The 18,161-nt window shown below is 45.6% G+C and overlaps 1 protein-coding gene across 18 annotated transcripts in view; it reads left to right on the top strand.

Annotated features, from left to right (window-relative positions):
* Positions 1–18,161, top strand: part of GALNT10 (polypeptide N-acetylgalactosaminyltransferase 10) — a 308,233-nt gene that overhangs the window by 13,476 nt on the left and 276,596 nt on the right. For 6 of the 18 annotated variants that reach the window (XM_021076945.2, XM_085001907.1, XM_021076944.2 and 3 more), the window contains exon 1: positions 14,669–14,878. The exons of 9 other annotated variants lie outside the window; for them this stretch is intronic. The gene's annotated coding sequence lies outside the window, so the exon portion shown is untranslated. Of the gene's footprint in view, positions 1–14,668; positions 14,924–18,161 lie in introns of those variants that run through there. 3 more of the 18 variants (XM_085001899.1, XM_085001903.1, XM_085001900.1) reach the window with 3 other exon arrangements.

The raw sequence follows: 18,161 nt of genomic DNA, 5'->3' as shown, positions 1-18,161 counted from the left end.
GCTTTACCACTTCCTCACTGTGTAACCTTGAACAAGTTTGGAAACCTCTCAGCTCCTCCTCTTCTGTTGTTTTTTGTTTTTTGTTTTTCTTCTTGGGCCGCTCCCACAGCATATGGAGGTTCCCAGGCTAGGGGTCGAATCCGGAGCTGTAGCCACCGGCCTACACCAGAGCCACAGCAACTCAGGATCTGAGCCGCGTCTGCAACGTACACCACAGCTCATGGCAACACCGGATCGTTAACCCACTGAGCAAGGGCAGGGACCGAACCCACAACCTCATGGTTCCTAGCGGATTTGTTAACCACTGCGCCATGACAGGAACTCCTCCTCCTCTTCTGTTAAATAAGGTTACTTACAGGTCCAACTCAGAGTGAGGCTTAAAAGAACTAACCTACCAAAAAAAAAAAAAAAAAAAAAAAAAAAAAATTGGAGTTCCCGTCACAGCTCAGTGGTTAACGAATCTGACTAGGAACCATGAGGTTGCAGGTTCGATCCCTGGCCTTGCTCAGTGGGTTAAGGATCCGGCGTTGCTGTGAACTGTGGTGTAGGTCGCTGACACGGCTCGGATCCCACATTGCTGTGGCTCTGGTGTAGGCCGGTGGCTATAGCTATGATTAGACCCCTAGCCTGGGAACCTCCATATGCTGTGGGAGCGGTCCAAGAAATGGCAAAAAGACGGAAAAAAAAAAAAAAAAAAGACGAACTAACCTACATATGGCACTTTCTCAGTGTTAACTGTTGTGAAAAGGTAAACAAGCCATAGTGTCTGCTGGCAGGAAACCCATAACCTAGTGGAAAAGATCAAGTTTGGGATAGAAATGGCAATTTTAGAGGCATAAAGTGCTAATGTTTCTAGAGTGTAAAAGATAAAGTGTCACATGAGTACAGGAGAGAGAAAAGATCATTTTTCAGCCAAAGACAGTTCACACTCCTGGGACTAGTGACATTTTAGCTGGCCTGAGGACGGCTACAGTTTGGGCAGCCCAGGCTCGATGACAAGAGCAAGAGAGAGGCCAAGAGCTCGAGAAGGCAGAGGGAGGGATTTTTTGTGTGCAGAGGTCAAGACCCCAATCAGCTGAAGAATAAGATCAGTGATGAGATGTGGGGGAGATAAAGCTGAGAAGGGGCAGAAGTTGGCTTTGAGGGGGCTCTTTCAGAGCAAGGAGCAGAGAGACATACTCAAGCTCACTTTGAAAAGCAGAGCTATTTTAAGGGAGAGATGCAGGATAAACCTCTGGAACAGGAAATAGGGATTTTAAGAGTGTTGGTGTTTTGTGGAGGCTGGGAGGATGAGCTTGCTCATTCAACAAAGGGTGACTCAGCACCACTGGGCTCCCGGTCTAGGTGCTGGGAGTAAGTCCCTGCCCTTGTGGGCACATAATAACCATGGAGACACATCAGTGATGTAATTTCACATAGTGATATGTGTTGCTAAGAAAATAAAAAGCAGAGTGCTAGGACAATGGCAGGGGCAAGGGAACCAGCACTGATTGGGGGTAGGGATTGGGAAGGAGTTCTTGAGCTGAGACCTGAGTGGTGGGAAAGCTAGTTAGTGAGGATCTAGGGGAAATTGAGTGCAGAGGTGGAGGTGAGCATGAACTTGGACTGGCAGCAGAGGAGGCCAGTGGGCAGGGCTCTGTCATGCAAATACCAGTCTTCTTAGGCTCTGGTAAGGCGGGGTGGAATTTGTTCTCAAAGGGAAGGGAAAAGATTCAAGGGTTCTCAGAGAGTAGTGGCGGGATCTGTTGGGCATGGTTACCAGCCAGCCCTGGTTACCAGCAGACGGCCCGGAAGAGGAAGATTGTGAGGAGGCTGCCCTAGTGTCCAGGCATGGGATAGAGCGTTCTGGGTCCAGAGAAGCTCTGGGGACCTGATGTGCGGAGCTTGTGCATCTTCCCAGCAGGAGATCTGATCAATCATTTATGGCGAATCCATGGTATCTTCTGCAGCCACAGCCATGGTGCCGATCTGAATGCATTGCCAGGAAGACACCCTTGGACATGTGTATTTTACACAACTGCATAGATATTTTATGAGCCCAACTATGTAAAATTAAACCCTCATTTCTTTATCAGTATATCTACATATAAAGAGACAGCTGGGAAGATGCCAATTTGTAACCAGTGGTTTTTCCGAGAAGCAAAGTTTTTTGTCTTGTTTCATTTGTAGAGACATTTTTTTTTTCATTTGTATAAACAAGCTTTGCCCTCTCTTTTTTTCTCTCTCTCTGTTAACAATATTGGGTTTAATTTCTGCTGCACAGCAGAGTGGCTCTGTTATGCACATATATATTCTTTTTCATATTCTTTTGCATTATGGTTTATCACAGGATGTTGAATATAGTTAGTTCCCTGTGCTATACAGTAGGAGCTTGTTTATCCATCCTATATATAATAATTTGCAACTGCTAATTCCAAACTCCCAGTCCTTCCTTCTCCCATCCCCCTCCCCCTCGACAACCACAAGTCTGTTCTCTGTGTCTGAGTCTATTTCTGTTTTGTACATAAATTCATGTGTCATATTTTAGATTCCATATATAAGTGATATCATATGGTATTTGTCTTTCTTACTTCACTTAGTATGATAGTTTCTAGGTCCATTCATGTTATCATAAATGGCATTATTTCATTCATTTTTTATGGCTGAGTAATATTCCATTATATATCTATACCATATCTTTATCCATTCCTCTGTGGATGGATATTAGGTTGCTTCCACATCTTGGCTATTGTAAATAGTGCTGCAGTGAATGTTGGAGTGTATGTATCTTTTCAAATTATTGTTTTCTCTGGATAGATACCCAGGAGTGGGATTGCTGGATCATACAGCAGTTCTATTTTTAGTTTTTTGAGGAACCTCCATACTGCTTTCTGTGGAGGTTGTTGCCAGTGTACATTCACACCAACAGTGTAAGAGGGTTCCCTTTTCTCCTTACCCTCTGCAGCATTTATTATTTGTAGACTTCTTTTTATTTATTTATTTAGTCTTTTTAGGGCCATACTTGTGGCATATGGAGGTTCCCAGGCTAGTGGTCAAATCAGAGCTGTAGCCACTGGCCTACACCGCAGCCACAGCAGCGCCAGATCTGAGCTGTGTCTGCAACCTACACCACACCTCATGGCAATGGGTGATCATTAACTCACTGAGCGAGGACAGGGATAGAACCTATGTCCTCATGATATTAGTCAGATTAGTTTCTGCTGAGCCATGGCAGGAACTCCTACTTGCAGACTTTTTAACGATGGTCATTCTGACTGGTGTGAGGTGGCACCCCATCACGGTTTTGATTGCATTTCTCTAATAATTAGTGATGATGAGCATCTTTTCATGTGGCTGTTGGCCATGTGTGTGTCATCTTTGGAGAAATGTCTATTTAGATCTTCTGCCCATTTTATGATTGGGTTGTTTGGTTTTATGTTATTGTAGGAGCTATTTATGTATTTTGGAAAGTAAGCCTATGTCAGTCACGTAGTTTGCAACTATTTTCTCCCAGTCCATAAGTTGCCTTTTTTATTTTGTATATGGTTATGGGGTGAGCTTGGGAAACTCTCTGGATGCTCTCAGAAGGAAAACGCGGAAGCTCTCAGGTGATGGAATGGTCAGGACAGAGAGAAAGGGAAGAAGATGGAGCAGGTGTGCTGGTCCCTAGAAGTTCATGAATGACTCATAGACGCCAATTTTTGTCCTTTGGCATCTATGGTTACAAGTTTTTACATAAACAGCCGAATTTCTGTTTTTTCTTGGAAAATTAGGAAAATGCCATCCCCTGGGCCTCGATTCCCGCAGGGGAAGAATCAGGTGGAGCTGAGTGGCCACCTCCCCTCAGGACTATGCGCTGTTGGCCACTTCACAGTGACCACTCATCTCAGCTACCTTTCTGGGCCTGGTGCTTTGCTACCTCTCCAATGTAATAGCTCCTTTGCTCCTTAACCAAACCTATAATGGCAGAACTATGTCCATTTTATGGAAGAGGAAACAGGCTCAGAGAGGTTGAGTGATGTGCTCAAGATCACATAGCTTTCGGTGGCAGAGCCAGGACTCAAACCTGATTTCAGAACTTATACCCACTGTAGTGAGGCAGACTCACAGAACCAGGAACCAAGCTGCTGGCCACCGTCTCTCTAAGGTTGCTTTTTCCAGAACTGGTCCTCCAGCCTAGAACAGCACTGAGTCCCAGGTGATGGCCGGTAGGCCCCATTTGAGTACTGGGGGATGTGGGCACAGCAGCAGGGCAGGGCAGAAGGGTTTTGTACCTGTAAAGTAGGGAAAGTGAAGGAGCTGAAGGGTTTTTGATCTGGGCTGAGACCTCCTGAGTGAGGGGGTGGGTACAAACTGAATGGGAATGGCCCTGTGTCCTCATCTCCATTTCCATACTTGAGCCAGAGCAGCCTGCATTTTCCTCTTTTCTATGTCAGGGTTCTATTTAAAACCTCCTTTAGGCAAGAGGGGATTTTGCTGCTAAAAAATAATTTGAAAAAATTTGGCATTTTGAGTTTGTGTCCAAAAGCCATAGATCTAGATTTCGTGTGTGGCTAAGAAGCCATCCCTGGGAACCATGAAATGAGCCCCATGGGCCGACGCCAGGCTCTTATCTTCAGCTTTCAGGAGGGGCCTCCTGCTAGATTTGCCTCTACCCCCACCCCTCCACAGGTCTCCAGGCAGGGCCCCAGAATTTGTTTATGTGGATTTGCATAAAAAGCTTCACTGAATAAGATTCCCTGAGATTCATTGAAAGCAGGTGGGATTCAGAGTCCCCCGGGGCAATGATTTTTCTCTTTGAATTTCATTTTCTCTCAAGAAGCCAACACTTAACTACTCTGGCTTTTCCTTCCACCAGCCCTCACTCCCTTCCTGTTCCCTTATTCCTACAGGCTACACACTTATAGCCACAGATACATGTGTGCGCACGCACACGCACACACACACACACGTGTGTATGCATGCCTGCACACACATAAATGACATGCACAGGCACCTAACAAGCTTTAAATCACTGAACAAGTGACTGTGTATTTTCTATCACAGAAGATCCTGAAGTTTGACTCTGGGCTAATGTCTGGCTGGGGTGCAAAGGAGAAGCTCCCAGCCCATTTGCCTGAGAAGCGCCTGTCATTGGTTTGGTCATGGAAGTGTGGCCTCCAAGAAGACACTGGTGAGGCTTTGCCTTGTGTCACTGAGTTACCCTTCAGAGACTGAGGTTCAGGAATCTGTACTGGAACCTCAGGAGAGTCTGAAGGCTGGCCAGCTTGGGAACCCCTGAGGGAAAAAACCCTCCCTCTGTTCCTAGGTTGCATCTAGATTCTTGGCGAAGACCTTTAGACACAGTGCCACCCAGACATTGTCACTTACCTATGAATTGGGAGTAATTCTAATAGTAAGATACCAGGTATCACCGAGCAATGGGGTGGAAGCTCCCAATGAACCCTTCCAGAGCCTGTAAGCCTAACCTGGAGATACCTGCTGCTCAGACCAGCCCTGCCAAGAAACTCAAATGGCTCTGTCCCTGAGCACCGAGGATGAGGTGAACAGCCTTCCTTCCTGACCTGCCCAGCATTTCCTGGCTAGACCAGGCACCTTGGGGGAGTTATGTGGGGCTCCCTGCTGGTTAGGACTCCAAGCCCACTTGTCTCCTAGACTGGGTCCCTTGCATCTCTCCTCTCCTTCTATATCATCCCACCTCTTCCTACCTCCCCCACCTGCTCTGTCTCCTAGGAGTCTGCCCCTGCCCCTACACATCTCTTGGCTATATCCACTCCCTTCCAAACCTTCCCCCAAACAATAATCAGCATTTATCAGACACCTGTTATGTCCCAGGTACTATTATTCATTTACTTTCATTCTCTCACACAAAAAACCATGGAGGATTATTGCCACCTTTTTATAGATGAGGAGACTGAGGATCAACAGGGTGAGGTAACCTCCTCAAGGTCAAACAATTCATATGTGAAAAGCCAGGCTTCATATTCAAGCCTGTCACATATATTTCATGCCCCTGTACACCTTCCTGGCATTATATTACACATTTATTGATTTGGCTATTATCAATCTAAAATGTGGGCTTCATGAGGGAAGGGACTGTCTTACTCACCACTTCCTATATCAGTCTGTGCCACCTAATTGGTATTCAGTAAATATTTGTTAAGTGAATTGATGACAAAATCTACACTCTTTTTTTTTGTTGTTAAAGCACAGTTGACTTAAAATGTTGTGTTAGTTTCTGGTATACAGCAAAGCGATTCAATTATGCATATACTTTTTCATATTCTTTTCCATTATGGTTTATTACAGGATATTGAATATAGTTCCCTGTGCTATACGGTAGGACTTTGTTGTTTATCCATTCTGTACATAATCATTTGCATCTGCTAATCCCAAACTCCCAATCCATCCTTCCCCCACGCCCTATTTAAAAAAAACACTTATTAATTTTTGCAACAGCAATGCACATGGTTAAAAAAAATCAAGAAATACAAAAAGTGAAATTTAAATCTTCTTCCTGGATACTGTGTTCCCTTCCTTCAAACTCCTAGTCTTTTATGTATCCTTCCAGAAATATTTGACTTTTTGTTGCCTGCGTGTGGTTGTACAGCATGTGTGTAATATTCATGTGTGGTATACTATAGAAGCCACTTTGATTTTTTTCACTTCATGTGCCTTGGAAATGTTCAAGCCAGTATATATCTGCACACACACAAACCCCTATGCTATTAACTGACATGCTAAGCTTCCTACCCATCGTGTGGGTTCTAGAGAAGTCCCTGGAAACTCTTTAAGACTGAAGTGGTGAGTGAGATCTGGCATCATGAATAACCTAGAATTTTGGAGCAGGGGACGGACCTCTGAGGTGATCTGGCTTAACCCCCCTCGTGTTACAGAAGGGGAAATTGAGGTCCAAGGGATGATGGGGGTGGGAACAGACATTCCCTGAGTCACAAAGGGAGTTAATTGTAGATCTGGGGCAAGAACCAGGCCTCTGGACTCCTTGGCCAGGCTCACGCTACCCCGGTCTCCTCTCTGCTTGGCAAGCTCAGAAGAAATCGTAGCCAGTTCCCAGCAGAGAGAGTGCCCGGTTGGGCTTTGTCAACGGCAATGCCCTCCCAAGCAGGCTGGGTGAGAGCGGTTTATGTAGGTCGCTTGGTAATCAGAAAAGAGAGCTTGAGCCCTTTAAATGCAGGCTGTTTCATTTGCTTTCCAAAGACTGGATTAACATGGCTTGTCTGCGCTGAGCTAGTACATAAAAGGCCCACACCAGAAGAGAACACCAGCCTGCAAGGATGAGCCACAGCACCTCAGCACTACCCCGCTCACTTCTTGGACTTCCGGAACCCATCGGCAGCTTCCAGGAGCCTGTGCCTTTCCTGTGGCCAACAAAAGCGTGGGTAGGGAGAGGGAACAAATCAAGAAGCACAGCTGGGGGAGCAAGCCTTTGGGGAAAGGAGCCTCTGTTGGGATGAATGGCCTTATCTGCAGGTGCATTTCCCAGTGCTCTCTCCCCATCCTTCACCTTGCCCTCCTCCTGCCACAATGTAAGCCCCGGGAGGACAGGGACCTAGCACGCCTTCTTTTCTGTGGTGCCCAGTACCTAGTGTAGTACCTGACATGTTAGGTGCTCAGTAAATATTTGTTAAGGCAGTCAACACGTGCACACACACATATCCCCGCACTCACAAACACACCATGTATTCCCTCCCTCTGGATGACTGGTTAAACCATTTCTACCCCCTCGCCTGTCCTTTTCCTACTGTGGCTGCAGGTCCAGCCTTCTCCAGGTAACCTTCCCCACAACTCCAACTACAACGGCCTCTCCTTTCCCTGAAGTTCTTGTAGGTTTGATGACTAAAGCAGTGGCATCTTCCAGCCCCCATGCCAGACATGGTCTGATAAGTATGCTTGATTTATAGGAATAACAGAGCAGAAGGTTTAAAAGCCAGATAATCACAGAAAATCCATGTCAAGTATCTAACTGATACCATAAAGCAAGAGTTAATTTTGTGTTGCCTTTTATATAGAGGTAGGGTGGGCTCGTGGAGGGAGCCTTGGGTAGGTCATCACAGAGACTTAGGTTCAAATCCTGCCTCTGTCACTGGCCAGTTTCCTGACCTTGGACATGTTTTTTGACCTCTCAGTGTCCAGTCCTCATCTGTAAAATAGGGGTGACGAGACCCTCCTCACAGGGCTGTGCATATGGAAGGAGTGAGCCCTAATGTGTAACTCCACAAGAACAATCATTTTTGTCTCTTTTGCCCACGGATGTATCCCAGCACTAAAACAGTCCCTGGCATGTAGTTGGCCCTTGGTAAACAGTTGGTGAATGAATGAACATGCGGTAGTAATAAAAAGGTTAATAATTTATTAACCTCTCACAGTGTGTCAGGCTGCACGCTAGGCAGATAATGTGTATTATCTCATTTCATCTGCACCGTAATCCTGGAGGAGCCCCATTTTTTTAAAGACGAAAAACTGAGACTAAGCCTTAACTTCATAGCAAGTTGTCAATGAGGATTTATTTCCTTCTCTTCCCCAACACACTGTTGTTTCTGTCTTTCCTCATGTTCACATTGTCCCCTCACTCAACCGTCTTCTCTTCAGCAGCTGCCGTCTTGTCCCTCGAGGGTCTTGGCCTTGAGTCCTCTACTCAGGCTTTAGGGTGCAGACTATATTTATATCTAGACACTGGTGCCCATTTCCCGTGCTCCATCTTTCCCAGTGTCTACAAAGCAGCTGCCTGTGTTCCAGCCCTCATTCTGCACTCTCCTCCACTGTTCATCACTCTAGCTATTGGCCAACTTTCAAGACTTGGGCATTTTCTGCCTAGACTGAACCTTTGCCTAGAACGCTCTTCCTATCTCCTTCTCTCACAGATGACCAGATGCCTCAGGGTAAGGGTGGCATGCTCCAGTACCTTTCTCTGACTCTGCCTATACCATGACTGGGACCCTCCTTCTGTTCTTGCGTCCCTGTGCATCCTCCACCCCTTCACTCAGTATCGTTGCCTGTTTAACTGCCTCCCTCCCCCTACTCATTTTTGCTGATTCTAAGTTCCTATATCAGGCCAAGAACCTTTCCCATCGGGGCTGCTGCTGTATGCCTCACACCGCGCATGGTGTCTGGCACAGAGTAGGGCTCACCAGCTCTCTGCGAGTGAATGGTCTGCACTATTACCTGACTTCACACTCTGCCAGTACCCGCAGTTGTGCTTTTTCCTTTCCAGTTCCTGAGTCTGCAACTCTCCTAGCAATTCCTTCCTACTGCTGAGCCAAACTCCTGGATTGGGCCCTCCCTCAGGAGGCCAGACAAGATTCCACTAACCTTGGGAAAATTCTTCCTTACTAGTTTTTCCAGGCTGTTGGGGAAAAAACCAGAAATGTCTTGCTGGAAGAGATTTAAAGATCATGTGCTCCAGCCCTTTGTACAGAATGGAAATGGAATGGAGTTGGTGCTGGGGGAGGGGTCGGGTCACACAGTCTGTTTAGAGCAGGGACAGGAGCAAAACCCAGTTTCCCAACTTGTACATAATCCTCTCTCTGCATTTAGCCTATGGCACATACAAAGCCTGCCGAGACCAGCTCAGCAGGATGGGGCTGAAGAACGGGTGCTGTGAAACCTAAGGAAAAAAGTTAACATAAAACAAGACACAGAGTCATTTATCTTAAGTAAAGGTGGGAACCGGGGGACTCAAGGTCTCAAGGACCAAGAGCACTGCCTCAAGAAACCACACTGCTTTTATTGTGCTCTTGAGGATGACTGTCAAGTGAGGAGGGGGTTGTAGGTGCAGGATATAGGTTTTTTAAAGTTTTTTTGTTTTTTTTTTTTGTATTTATTTATTTATTTATTTATTTTATTTTCCCACTGTACAGCAAGGGGGTCAGGTTATCCTTACATGTATACATTACAATTACAGTTTTTCCCCCACTATTTCTTCTGTTGCAACATGAGTATCTAGACATAGTTCTCAATGCTATTCAGCGGGATCTCCTTGTAAATCTATTCTAGGTTGTGTCTGATAAGCCCAAGCTCCCGATCCCTCCCACTCCCTCCCCCTCCCATCAGGCAGCCACAAGTCTCTTCTCCAAGTCCATGATTTTCTCTTCTGAGGAGATGTTCATTTGTGCTGGATATTAGATTCCAGTTATAAGTGATATCATATGGAATTTGTCTTTGTCTTTCTGGCTCATTTCACTCAGTATGAGATTCTCTAGTTCCATCCATGTTGCTGCAAATGGCATTATGTCATCCTTTTTTATGGCTGAGTAGTATTCCATTGTGTATATATACCACCTCTTCCGAATCCAATCATCTGTCGATGGACATTTGGATTGTTTCCATGTCCTGGCTATTGTGAATAGTGCTGCAATGAACATGCGGGTGCATGTGTCTCTTTTAAGTAGAGCTTTGTCCGGATAGATGCCCAAGAGTGGGATTGCAGGGTCATATGGAAGTTCTATGTATAGATTTCTAAGGTATCTCCAAACTGTTCTCCATAGTGGCTGTACCAGTTGACATTCCCACCAGCAGTGCAGGAGGGTTCCCTTTTCTCCACAGCCCCTCCAGCACTTGTTATTTGTGGATTTATTAATGATGGCCATTCTGACTGGTGTGAGGTGGTATCTCATGGTAGTTTTGATTTGCATTTCTCTTATAATCAGCGATGTTGAGCATTTTTTCATGTGTTTGCTGGCCATCTGTGTATCTTCTTTGGAGAAATGTCTATTCAGGTCTTTTGCCCATTTTTCCATTGATTGATTGGTTTTTTTGCTGTTGAGTTGTAGAAGTTGCTTATATATTCTAGAGATTAAGCTCTTGTCCGTTGTATCATTTGAAACTATTTTCTCCCATTCTGTAAGTTGTCTTTTTGTTTTCTTTTTGGTTTCCTCTGCTGTGCAAAAGCTTTTCAGTTTGATGAGGTCCCATGGGTTTATTGTTGCTCTAATTTCTATTGCTTTGGGAGACTGACCTGAGAAAATATTCATGATGTTGATGTCAGAGAGTGTTTTGCCTATGTTTTCTTCTAGGAGTTTGATGGTGTCCTGTCGTATATTTAAGTCTTTCAGCCATTTGGAGTTTATTTTTGTGCATGGTGTGAGGGTGTGTTCTAGCTTCATTGCTTTGCATGCAGCTGTCCAGGTTTCCCAGCAATGCTTGCTGAATAGACTTTCTTTTTCCCATTTTATGTTCTTGCCTCCCTTGTCAAAGATTAATTGACCATAGGTGTCAGGGTTAATTTCCGGATTCTCTATTCTGTTCCATTGGTCTGTCTGTCTGTTTTGATACCAGTACCACACTGTTTTGATGACTGTGGCTTTGTAGTATTTCTTGAAGTCTGGGAGAGTTATGCTTCCTGCTTGGTTTTTGTTTCTCAGGATTGCTTTGGCGATTCTGGGTCTTTTGTTGTTCCATATAAATGTTTGGATTGTTTGTTCTAGTTCTGTGAAAAATGTCAAGGGTAATTTGATAGGGATTGCATTGAATCTGTAGATTGCTTTGGGTAGGATGGCCATTTTCACAATATTGATTTTCCCAATCCAGGAACATGGAATGTCTTTCCATTTCTTTACATCTTCTTTGATTTCTTTGATTAAGGTTTTATAGTTTTCGGCATATAGGTCCTTTACCTCTTTGGTCAGGTGTATTCCGAGGTATTTGATTTTGTGTGGTACAATTTTAAAAGGTAACGTATTTTTGTATTCCTTTTCTAAGGTTTCATTGCTGGTATACAGAAATGCAACTGACTTCTGAATGTTAATCTTATATCCTGCCACTTTGCTGAATTTATTAATCAGTTCAAGGAGTTTTGGGGTTGAGTCCTTAGGGTTTTCTAGGTATAGAATCATGTCATCTGCATACAGTGACAGTTTGATCTCTTCTCTTCCTATATGGATGCAGGTTTTTTAAAGTTATTTTAAAAGTCACATAGGAGTTCTCGTCGTGGCGCAGTGGTTGGCGAATCCGACTGGGAGCCATGGGGTTGCGGGTTCGATCCCTGCCCTTGCTCAATGGGTTGACGATCCGACGTTGCCGTGGGCTGTGGTGTGGCTCGGATCCCGCGTTGCTGTGGCTCTGGCTCAATCATCAACCCATTGAGCAAGGGCAGCTCCAATTGGACCCCTGGCCTGGGAACCTCCGTGTGCCCCAGGAGCGGCCCAAGAAATGGCAAAAAGACACACACACACACACACACACACACACACACACACACACACACACACACACGAAAAGTCACATAGCCGGTTGCTGATTAAGCTTTTATTCTGACCTTTAGGCATTTAACAGTCATTAGCATTTGAGGAAGCTTGGCCTCAGCTATCTATGTATAGCATCTAGAGAATGACCATTGTGCTTCTGCAGACAGCATGCCTAGGTTTGCACCTTGCTAATGCATATCCTGCTAATGACCCCTCATAAACCCCTTGGAGCTATGAGGCTCCTCTTTCTTTTGTTCTTAAGAGGACATATCATGCTATGCAAACAGCGTGCCAACCTGCACAGTGCCAACCTGCACAGGTCCAGCGTGCCTAGACCAACGCATTAGGTCCTCATTCAGCTGACCCTATGAATAACTTATGCCTTTAGGTCTTTGTTCTTAAGCTTAAGTCATTCACCAGCACTGTGACTGTTTTCCAAGCAGGAAGAAGGAGTAAAGTAAAGCAGGACAAGATGGAGTTTTCAGCAAAGAGGCCAAGAAAATGTTGTAGAAACATGTCTCGCGACAAAAGCCAAACCATGAGACTTGTTTAGAAGGGATTTTACCCTCATGAGAATCAAGAATATGCTTTGCATTTGGGATTTTGTGTGCGTCAGCATCTTGTCTCCTGCTCTACTGCCTGTTGGGAAGCAGGATAAATAGCATGGGTGGGACTTCGGCATTCTTGCTCTGGTCTCAGTCCTGCCACTAATGGGCAAGCCATTTCCCACTGTTCTTAGAGAACAGTGAATTTGTAGCATTAGAGGAAGAATGGTGGAAAATAAGGCTGGAAAGAAGGGCTGCAACCCAATCAAGGAGAGCTGGGAGTGTCCAGATGAGCAAAGCTTTCCTGGGAAGGCAGCGGAGAGCCTCTGGGCATCTTTGAGCAAGAGATGACCTGATTGGCCACAGCTGAGCCCCCGGGAACTCTTGGTTAATTAATCTGGGTAGAGAAGCAGTCTTTTCACAAGAGGTTGTAACCTTACCCACCTGCTGGCAGGCTAATGTCCCAGTATCTCTGCCTCTCAGGTAATAGCCACCTTCCCTAAGGACTCTCATTTCACAACCTCTAGTTTCCCAGAGGGAGAGATTGAGCAAAGCAAAGTGACTCAGGTGAGTCATTGGCATAGTGGCTGGAATCTCCATCAAGAGCTTTGATGAATAAATCTGCCCAGAGAGGCCCGTCCTTGGCAGAATTTGTCATGAGGCTCCAGGGATCTCACCCATTTTGTGCTGTGGATCCTGGGCTTTCAGGAGGGGCAGTGAGTAGAGCCAGGGATAGGCCCCCACAGGACCGTTTCTTTACCCAGCCCTGACTGCAGGGGGGAGAAATCATGGTTCCTGCAGCAGAGCTCAGTCTTAAGTGAGAATGCTGCATCAGCTCTTGATGCTTCCGCTACCAGTCTGGGTCTTTTTTTTTTTTTTTTTTTGCTTTTGCTTTTTTTCTGCACTTGCGGCATATGGAAGTTCCCAGGCTACGGGTTGACTCCAGAGCTGAAGCCAGAGCTACAACTGCCAGCCACAGCCACAGCCACAGCCACAGCAACAGCAACGCAGGATTCAAGCCGAGTCTGTGAACTACACCACAGCTCACGGCAACACCGGATCCTTAACTCACTGAGCAAGGCTAGGGATCGAACCCACAACTGGGCAGATTCGTTTCCGTTGCACCATGACAGAAACTCCCCAGTCTGGGCTTTTAAGGAGCTGTCATAAGGGAAAGGATCTTGGCAGTGAGGGGGAGGGCGTTCCTTCTGGAAGCTCCAAGGACGGAATCTCTTTCCCTGCTTTTTTCAGTGTGTAGTGGCCCACCTCTCTTTCTTGGCTTTTGGCCCCTTCCTCCATCTTCAAAGCACATCACGCCAATCTCTGCTTCCATCATCACATCATCTTCTCAACTTCTCAACTTCTCATAAGGACTCTTGTGATCACACTGATGACCCACTAGCCAGGTAATCCAGGATAATCTCTTTATCTCAAAATCTTTTTTTTTTCATTTTTTTTTCCTTGTAAATCTATTCTTTTTTTTTTTTTTTTTTTCCCCACTGTACAGCAAGGGGGTCAGGTTATCCTTACGTGTATACATTGCAATTACAGTTTTACTCATGTCTGCAAAGTTTCTTTTGCCTTGTAAGGTAACACGGTCACTGATGCTTTGGAGATTGTCATGGCTATCTTTGGGGAGCCTTTTATTTAACCTGCTGCACCTGACACATAACACGCATTTGTAATCCCTACAATCAGCCTAGAACTAGAACTGGGATGGAATCATGGAATTATTCCAAGTTAGTGTGTGAGGTCTGGCTTACAGGATCTGTAACAGAGAATAAGACTGCACGTGGCATTTTCTGTTTCAAGAATCACACCAGCCTCATTGAAATTCCACATCTCACTGCCTTCTCCTGACACTGTATCATTTACAATGCTCCTGAGGCTAGAACAGTGACTCATTATTATTAGTTAATGAAGCATCTAAAGCCTAAACCCACAGTCAGTAGCTGGGATAAAGAATGAGGACAGAGCTGGACTGAAGGTAGGTCTGTGGCTGAGACGTAAACCCGCGGAGACAAAGGCCATGCTGTCCTCGTGGATTCGTTTCACAACCGTTTACTGAGCACTTCGGGTGTTCCAGCAACTATGGGCACGGCAGGAATAAAACCCCCCGAGGATTCTTAGGCAAGTGGGAGAGACAGACAGGTACGTGAATACACCAAGGCACCCGCGACAGCTGCTCAGAAGGAGGTGGGTGTTGGGGAGCCTGAGGACAGTCTCTGTTGCACAGAATCCTGGGAGGCCTCTCAGAGGAGGGGACAGCTGACTTGGGTGGTGAAGGACGACTGGACATTCTGAGGTTGAAAAAAGGGAAGGGAAGGGGACTTTGAAAGGACAAACAGGTGCTAAGGGGAAAGGTGGAAAGGTGTGGTTTTTCACAGCAACCTGAATGAGATGCAGAGCTGTTTTCGAAGGAGAGGAGAATCTGGAAAGTTGGCCTTTAGGCTGCTGTGGTGGCAAGGGAATGACATTTAGCTAGTAATGGGAACTGGGCAGACACGGTGGGGGTCTGGCTTTGGGAATAAAGAGCCAAACCTCGGGGGGCTGCAAGTAAAGACCAAGGGCTGAAGGGGTGAAGACAGGCTTGGATTCAACTCTCAGCTCTACCCCTCAGTAGCTCCATGACGCTGGTGGGTTTCTTAACCCTTCTGGGCCTCAGTTTCCTCATCTGTGAAATGGGGAAAACCACCCCACCTCTGAGGATGGTTGTGCTGTGAAAGCCTTGTCTGTCTTGTTCTCTGCTGTATGCCCAACATCTGGCACATGTTTGTAAACTGAACAAATAATGTCTGGAAAAAAATGCTTGGCAGTGTGTCTGAAGAATAATAAATGTTCAGGGAATGAGTTGATTATTAATTTTAGGGGGAAAAAAAATCCAGTGATGACCTGGGCCTGCCCTCATGTCTCTGGTATTCCTGATAGGTGCTCACCTCCTATGGAGTCATGGCAGCCTGGAACCACAGGAAAGAGCTCTGAATCTGGATTGGGGGAACACGGGGTTTTAGTTTCAGGCTTTTTTTTTTTTTTAATAAATTTTCATTGGAGTATGGTTGACTTAGAAAAGTTGTGTTAGTTTCAGGTGTATAGCAAAGTAAATCAGTTATACATACACATATATGTATTACTTTTCAGATTCTTTTCCCACAGATTTTTGCACAATATTTAGATTTTTCTGTGCTATACAGTAGGTCCTTGTTACCTATCTATTTTATTTTAGTTTATTTTATTTTAGTCTTTTTTAGGGTCGCACCCACAGCATATGGAAGTTCCCAGGCTAGGGGTTGAATTGGAGCTATAGCTGCCAGCCTACACCATAGCCACAGCAACGCAAGGATCCAAGCCTCAGCTAGAGTCCACGGGGCCCTGAGGGGTTGATATTTTGAAAGAAAGGACCTTGGCGGGAATCCTGTTAATCCTACTCTGTCTTTGGATTTTAACACACTGCCTTTAATTTTTGTGATTCCTCAAATAAGAGAAAGCAGTGCCTTCCCTTTAAATGTCTCAGGAGACTTCTTCCCTCACAGCACCAACAGGTGCATGTGACACAAGAAGAGGGTGTCTCCTGGGGCTGCACAGAGGGAGACTTGTCACCTCTCAGAGACCACTGTGCCACATAATTAATGTGCTTCTTCTCCATCTCTCTTCACTGTCTGTCTCTCCCTCTCTCTCTCTCTCTCTCTCTCTCTCTCTCTCTCACACACACACACACATACACCTCCACTAGCTGTGCATGGCTTCAATTCTAAACCAGAATGAGGAGTTTCCATTGTGGCTCAGTGGGTAAAGACCCTGACTAGTATCCATGAGCATGCAGGTTCAATCCCTGGCCTCTCTCAGGTGGGTTAAGTATCCAGTATTGCTGCAAGATATGGCTTGGATCTGGTGTCGCCATGGCATAGGCTGGCACCTGCAGCTCTGATCCCACTCCTAGCCTGAGAACTTCCATATGCCACAAATGCAGCCCTAAAAACAAACAAACAAAAAACCCCAGAAAAACAAACAAAAAAAAAGTAATATCCTGGGGAAGTGTTCAGGCTCCAAGTGACGGGCCCAGGGCAGGCATCCCAGCCCTGCCATGTCCTAGCTAGGCAACCTGGGAGAGTTCCTCGACTTTCTGAGAGCTTGAGGGTCCTCATCTGTAAGAGGGGAAAACACGAGTACCTTCATGATAAAGTGGCCAGTGAAGATTAAATGAAATAAGAAAATAAAGCACCGAGCACATGTGAGTGCTCTTTAAATAGAAGTCACTGATGTTATTGCTGTGTCATTGTGTCATTATCATGACCTCCATGAAGAGAGAGCTCTGTGAAGACAAGGTCCTGTCTGCCTTGTTTACCTCTCTGTCCCCATCACGTGGGACAGTGTTTGGCATATGGTCAGTGCTCAGTAAATATTTAGAAAATCAAGCAATGGTCATACTTCTCAGAATCCTGGTTATTATCCGTCCATGTGATTCAAGAGCCCTCCTCTGGCTCCCACGGCACCTGGACACAGAATTACCACAAGATTGCCAGGGGGAATGGAGAGGGTGTGGGATGGATAGGGAGTTTGGGGTTGGTAGATGCAAACTATTACATTTAGAATGGATGGGCAATGAGGTCCTGCTGTATGGCATAGGGAACTATACCCAGTCTGTTGAGATAGAACCTGATAGAAGACAATATGAGGAAAAAAAAAATATATATATATATGACTGGGTCCCTTTGCTGTGCAGCAGAAATAGCACAACATTGTAAATCAACTATAATTTTTAAAAATAAAAAAAAGAAATTATCACAAGAACTTCCTATGTGCCGGGCACCAAGCTAAGGGTCTTCACCTACACTGATATTCTTGCCTCTGCTCCCCCTCATTTTGTGAATCCCTTCAGGAGAAGGACTAGGGGTTCTAAACCCAGAGTAAGTGCTCAACAAGCATTCTCTGAAAAAGTGGATAATCGAGCAGCCCATTTTACATGTGGGGAGATGCAACCCCAGAGGGTTAACACACTCATCCAGAGCTGGAGCGGAGTCCTGGTCCCCAGACGGCCAGACCACCACTGTGCTGCTCCCCATCACTCAGTGTAGATGGGTCCATTGACACCCACCAATAGTGGGCTTTTAGCCAGAGGAGCAGAGAACTGGGTGCCCCTGCCTCAATTCCACAGACACCTGCCTGAATGAGTAGGAGGTTACCTATGTCACTGTGATGTGTTTTTCCTTAAAGCAGGGCTCCCACACAGGTAGTCTTTGAAATGTCAGTTTTAATTAAAATCCTAAATCTAATAAACACACTATAGATTAAACCCAGCCAGAGCAGCTTCCTGCTGGGTGAATGTCTCATACGCTTCAGTAGACAAAACTGTCTCTGAGAAAAGGACTTGTTTGGGATCATCCAGGCCATCAGGAAGCCTAACTCCAGAGCAGGGCCGTGGCCATGACCTGAGACA

The sequence above is a fragment of the Sus scrofa genome, chromosome 16 (assembly GCF_054392235.1).
Source record: "Sus scrofa isolate SSC_HxYL_T2T_F1_AM1 chromosome 16, Sscrofa_HxYL_maternal_Yorkshire_Landrace_v2.0, whole genome shotgun sequence".
Lineage (NCBI taxonomy): Eukaryota > Metazoa > Chordata > Mammalia > Artiodactyla > Suidae > Sus > Sus scrofa.
This window is presented reverse-complemented; position numbering and strand designations above follow the sequence as displayed.